Genomic DNA, 6528 nt, shown 5'->3' with positions numbered 1-6528 from the left:
ACAGAGGGGCTGAAACAGAGGGCGAGAAACAGAGGGGCTGAAACAGAGGGGCTGAAACAGTGGGGCTGAAACAGAGGGCGAGAAACAGAGAGGCTGAAACACAGGGCGAGAAACAGAGGGGCTGAAACAGAGGACGAGAAACAGAGGGGCTGAAACAGAGGGGCTGAAACAGAGGGGCGGAAACAGAGGGGCTGAAACAGAGAGCGAGAAACAGAGGGGCTGAAACAGAGGGCCAGAAACAGAGTGGCTTAAACAGAGGGCGAGAAACAGAGTGGCTGAAACAGAGGGCAAGAAACAGAGGGGCTGAAACAGAGGGGCTGAAACAGAGGGCGAGAAACAGAGGGGCTGAAACAGAGGGCGAGAAACAGAGGGCGAGAAACAGAGGGACTGAAACAGAGGGTCTGAAACAGAGGGGCTGAAACAGAGGGCGAGAAACTAAGGGACTGAATCAGAGGGGCTGAAACAGAGGGGCTGAAACAGACGGGCTGAAACAGAGAGCCTGAAACAGTGGGGCTGAAACAGAGGGGCTGAATCAGAGGGGCTGAAACAGAGGGGCTGAATCAGAGGGGCTGAAACAGAGGGCGAGAAACAGAGGGGCTGAAACAGAGGGGCTGAATCAGAGGGGCTGAAACAGAGGGGCTGACACAGAGGGCGAGAAACAGAGAGGCTGAAACAGAGGGCGAGAAACAGAGGGGCTGAAACAGCGGGCAAGAAACAGAGGGGCTGAAACAGAGGGCGAGAAACAGAGGGGCTGAAACAGAGGGGCTGAAATAGAGGGGCTGAAACAGAGGGACTGAAACAGAGGGCGAGAAACAGAGGGGCTGAAACAGAGGGCGAGAAACAGAGGGGCTGAAACAGAGGGCGAGAATCAGAGGGCGAGAAACAGAGGGACTGAAACAGAGGGTCTGAAACAGAGGGGCTGAAACAGAGGGCGAGAAACAGAGGGGCTGAAATGGAGGGCGAGAAACAGAGGGGCTGAAACAGAGGGCGAGAAACAGAGGGGCTGAAACAGAGGGGCTGAAACAGTGGGGCTGAAACAGAGGGGCTGAAACAGAGGGTGAGAAATAAAGGGGCTGAAACAGAGGGCGAGAAACAGAGGGGCTGAAACAGAGGGCGAGAAACAGAGGGGCTGAAACAGAGGGCGAGAAACAGAGGGGCTGAAACAGAGGGGCTGAAACAGAGGGGCTGAAACAGAGGGCAAGAAATAGAGGGGCTGAAAAAGAGGGCGAGAAACAGAGGGGCTGAAACAGAGGGTGAGAAACAGAGGGGCTGAATCAGAGGGGCTGAAACAAATGCCGAGAAACAGAGGGGCTGAAACAGAGGGCGAGAAACAGAGGGGCTGAAACAGAGGGGCTGAAACAGAGGTTGAGAAACAGAGGGGCTGAAACAGAGGGCGAGAAACAGAGGGGCTGAAACAGAGGGGCAGAAACAGAGGGGCTGAATCAGAGTGGCTGATTCAGAGGGTCTGAAACAGAGGGGCTGAATCAGAGGGGCGGAAACAGAGGGCGAGAAACAGAGGGGCAGAAACAGAGGGCAAGAAACAGAGGGGCTGAAACAGAGGGCGTGAAACAGACGGGCAGAAACAGAGAGCGAGAAACAGAGGGACTGAAACAGAGGGGCTGAAACAGAGAGCGCGAAACAGAGGGACTGAAACAGAGGGCGAGAAACAGAGGGGCTGAAACACAGGGCGAGAAACAGAGGGGCTGAAACAGAGGGCGAGAAACAAAGGGGCTGAATCAGAGGAGCTGAAACAGAGGGCGAGAAACAGAGGGGCTGAAACAGAGAGCGAGAAACAGAGGGGCTGAAACAGAGAGGCTGAAACAGAGGGTGAGAAACAGAGGGGCTGAAACAGAGGGCGAGAAACAGAGGGGCTGAAACAGAGGGGCTGAAACAGAGGGGCTGAAACAGAGGGGCTGAAACAGAGGGGCTGAAACAGAGGGCGAGAAATAGAGGGGCTGAAACAGAAGGCCAGAAACAGAGGGCGAGAAACAGAAGGACTGAAACAGAGGGGCTGAAACAGAGGGGCTGGTACAGAGGGCGAGAAACAGAGCAGCTGAAACAGAGGGCGATAAACAGAGTGGCTGATACAGAGGGGCTGAAACAGTGGGGCTAAAATAGAGGGGCTGAAACAGAGGGCGAGAAATAGAGGGGCTGAAACAGAGGGCGAGAAACAGAGGGGCTGAAACAGAGGGCGAGAAACAGAGGGGCTGAAACAGAGGGCGAGAAACAGAGGAGCTGAAACAGAGGGCGAGAAACAAAGGGGCTGAATCAGAGGGGCTGAAACAGAGGGCGAGAAACAGAGGGGCTGAAACAGAGAGCGAGAAACAGAGGGGCTGAAACAGAGGGGCTGAAACAGAGGGGCTGAAACAAAGCGGCTGATACAGAGGGCGAGAAACAGAGGGGCTGAAAAAAAGCGGCTGATACAGTGGGCGAGAAACAGAGGGGCTGAAATAGAGGGCGAGAAACAGAGGGGCTGAAACAGAGGGCGAGAAACAGAGGGGCTGAAACAGAGGGGCTGAAACAGAGGGGCTGAAACAGAGGGGCTGAAACAGAGGGCGAGAAACAGAGAGGCTGAAACAGAGGGCGAGAAACAGAGGGGCTGAAACAGAGGGACTGAAACAGAGGGGCTGAAACAGAGGGGCTGAAACAGAGGGCGAGAAACAGAGAGGCTGAAACAGAGGGCGAGAAACAGAGTGGCTGAAACAGAGGGCAAGAAACAGAGGGGCTGAAACAGAGGGCGAGATACAGAGGGGCTGAAACAGAGGGGCTGAAACAGAGGGGCGGAAACAGAGGGGCTGAAACAGAGAGCGAGAAATAGAGGGGCTGAAACAGAGGGCCAGAAACAGAGGGGGAGAAACAGAGGGACTGAAACAGAGGGGCTGAAACAGAGGGGCTGATACAGAGGGCGAGAAACACAGCGGCTGAAACAGAGGGCGAGAAACAGAGTGGCTGAAACAAAGGGGCTGAAACAGTGGGGCTATAATAGAGGGGCTGAAACAGAGGGCGAGAAATAGAGGGGCTGAAACAGAGGGCGAGAAACAGAGGGGCTGAAACAGAGGGCGAGAAACAGAGGGGCTGAAACAGAGGGGTTGAAACAGAGGGGCTGAAACAGAGGGCGAGAAACTGAGGGGCTGAAACAGAGGGCGAGAAACAGAGGGGCTGAAACAGAGGGCGAGAAACAAAGGGGCTGAATCAGAGAGGCTAAAACAGAGGGCGAGAAACAGAGGGGCTGAAACAGAGAGCGAGAAACAGAGGGGCTGAAACAGAGAGGCTGAAACAGAGGGTGAGAAACAGAGGGGCTGAAACAGAGGGCGAGAAACAGAGGGGCTGAAACAGAGGGCGAGAAACAGAGGGGCTGAAACAGAGGGCGAGAAACAGAGGAGCTGAAACAGAGGGCGAGAAACAAAGGGGCTGAATCAGAGGGGCTGAAACAGAGGGCGAGAAACAGAGGGGCTGAAACAGAGAGCGAGAAACAGAGGGGCTGAAACAGAGGGGCTGAAACAGAGGGGCTGAAACAAAGCGGCTGATACAGAGGGCGAGAAACAGAGGGACTGAAACAGAGGCGCTGAAAAAAAGCGGCTGATACAGTGGGCGAGAAACAGAGGGGCTGAAATAGAGGGCGAGAAACAGAGGGGCTGAAACAGAGGGCGAGAAACAGAGGGGCTGAAACAGAGGGGCTGAAACAGAGGGGCTGAAACAGAGGGGCTGAAACAGAGGGCGAGAAACAGAGAGGCTGAAACAGAGGGCGAGAAACAGAGGGGCTGAAACAGAGGGACTGAAACAGGGGGGCTGAAACAGAGGGGCTGAAACAGAGGGCGAGAAACAGAGAGGCTGAAACAGAGGGCGAGAAACAGAGTGGCTGAAACAGAGGGCAAGAAACAGAGGGGCTGAAACAGAGGGCGAGATACAGAGGGGCTGAAACAGAGGGGCTGAAACAGAGGGGCGGAAACAGAGGGGCTGAAACAGAGAGCGAGAAATAGAGGGGCTGAAACAGAGGGCCAGAAACAGAGGGGGAGAAACAGTGGGACTGAAACAGAGGGGCTGAAACAGAGGGGCTGATACAGAGGGCGAGAAACACAGCGGCTGAAACAGAGGGCGAGAAACAGAGTGGCTGAAACAAAGGGGCTGAAACAGTGGGGCTATAATAGAGGGGCTGATACAGAGAGGCGAGAAATAGAGGGGCTGAAACAGAGGGCGAGAAACAGAGGGGCTGAAACAGAGGGCGAGAAACAGAGGGGCTGAAACAGAGGGGCTGAAACAGAGGGGCTGAAACAGAGGGCGAGAAACTGAGGGGCTGAAACAGAGGGCGAGAAACAGAGGGGCTGAAACAGAGGGCGAGAAACAAAGGGGCTGAATCAGAGGGGCTGAAACAGAGGGCGAGAAACAGAGGGGCTGAAACAGAGAGCGAGAAACAGAGGGGCTGAAACAGAGAGGCTGAAACAGAGGGTGAGAAACAGAGGGGCTGAAACAGAGGGCGAGAAACAGAGGGGCTGAAACAGAGGGCGAGAAACAGAGGGGCTGAAACAGAGGGGCTGAAATAGAGAGGCTGAAACAGAGGGCGAGAAACAGAAGGGCTGAAACAGAGGGCGAGAAACAGAGGGGCTGAAACAGAGGGCGAGAAACAAATGGGCTGAATCAGAGGGGCTGAAACAGAGGGCGAGAAACAGAGGGGCTGAATCAGAGAGCAAGAAACAGAGGGGCTGAAACAGAGGGGCTGAAACAGAGGGGCTGAAACAAAGCGGCTGATACAGAGGGCGAGAAACAGAGGGGCTGAAACAGAGGGCAAGAAACAGAGGGGCTGAAACAGAGGGCGAGAAACACAGGGGCTGGAACAGAGGGGCTGAAACAGAGGGGCTGAAACAGAGGGGCTGAAACAGAGGGCGAGAAACTGAGAGGCTGAAACAGAGGGCGAGAAACAGAGGGGCTGAAACAGAGGGCGAGAAACAGAGGGGCTGAAACAGAGGGACTGAAACAGAGGGGCTGAAACAGAGGGCGAGGTACAGAGGGGCTGAAACAGAGGGGCTGAAACAGAGGGGCGGAAACAGAGGGCCTGAAACAGAGAGCGAGAAATAGAGGGGCTGAAACAGAGGGCCAGAAACAGAGGGCGAGAATCAGAGGGACTGAAACAAAGGGGCTGAAACAGTGGGGCTATAATAGAGGGGCTGAAACAGAGGGCGAGAAACCGAGGGGCTGAAACAGAGGGGCTGAAACAGAGGGGCTGAAACAGAGGGCGAGAAACAGAGGGGCTGAAACAGAGGGCGAGAAACAGAGGGGCTGAAACAGAGGGCGAGAAACAGAGGGGCTGAAACAGAGGGGCTGAAACAGAGGGGTTGAATCAGAGGGGCTGAAACAGAAGGCGAGAAACAGAGGGGCTGAAACAGAGGGCGAGAAACTGAGGGGCAGAAACAGAGGGCGAGAAACAGAGGGGCTGAAACAGAGGGGCTGAAACAGAGGGCGAGAAACACAGGGGTTGAAACAGAGGGCGAGAAACAGAGGGGCTGAAACAGAGGGGCTGAAACAGAGGGGCTGAAACAGAGGGCGAGAAACAGAGGGGCAGAAACTGAGGGCGAGAAACAGAGGGGCTGAAACAGAGGGGCTGAAACAGAGGGGCTGAATCAGAGGGGCTGAAACAGAGGGGCTGAAACAGAGGGCGAGAAACAAAGGGGCTGAAACAGCGGGCGAGAAACAGAGTGGCTGAAACAGATGGGCTGAAACAGAGAGCCTGAAACAGAGGGCGAGAAACAGAGGGGCTGAAACAGAGGGCGAGAAACAGAGGGGCTGAAACAGTGGGCGAGAAACAGAGGGGCTGAAACAGAGGGGCAGAAACAGAGGGGCTGAAACAGAGGGGCTGAAACAGAGGGCGAGAAACAGAGGGGCTGAATCAGAAGGGCTGAATCAGAGGGGCTGTAACAGAGGGGCTGAAACAGAGGGCGAGAAACAAAGGGGCTGAAACAGCGGGCGAGAAACAGAGGGCGAGAAACAGAGGGGCTGAAACAGTGGGGCTGAAACAGACGGGCTGAAACAGAGAGCCTGAAACAGAGGGCGAGAAACAGAGGGGCTGAAACAGAGGGCGAAAAACAGAGGGGCTGAAACAGAGGGCGAGAAACAGAGGGTGAGAAACAGAGGGCGAGAAACAGAGAGGATGAAACAGAGGGGCTGAAACAAAGCGGCTGAAATAGAGGGGCTGAAACAGAGGGGCTGAAACAGAGGGCGAGAAACAGAGGGGCTGAAACAGAGGGGCTGAAACAGAGGGGCTGAAACAGATGGCGAGAAACAGAGAGGCTGAAACAGAGGGCGAGAAACAGAGGGGCTGAAACAGAAGGCAAGAAACAGTGGGGCTGAAACAGAGGGCAAGAAACAGAGGGGCTGAAACAGAGGGGCTGAAACAGAGGGGCTGAAACAGAGGGGCTGAAGCAGAGGGCGAGAAACAGAGGGGCTGAAACAGAGGGCGAGAAACAGAGGGGCTGAAACAGAGGGCGAGAAACAGAGGGCGAGAAACATAGGGACTGACACAGAGGGGCTGAAACA

Source organism: Chiloscyllium punctatum, unplaced genomic scaffold, assembly GCF_047496795.1.
Source record: "Chiloscyllium punctatum isolate Juve2018m unplaced genomic scaffold, sChiPun1.3 scaffold_63, whole genome shotgun sequence".
NCBI classification, from domain to species: Eukaryota; Metazoa; Chordata; class Chondrichthyes; order Orectolobiformes; family Hemiscylliidae; genus Chiloscyllium; species Chiloscyllium punctatum.
Note: the sequence above shows the minus strand (reverse complement) of the source record.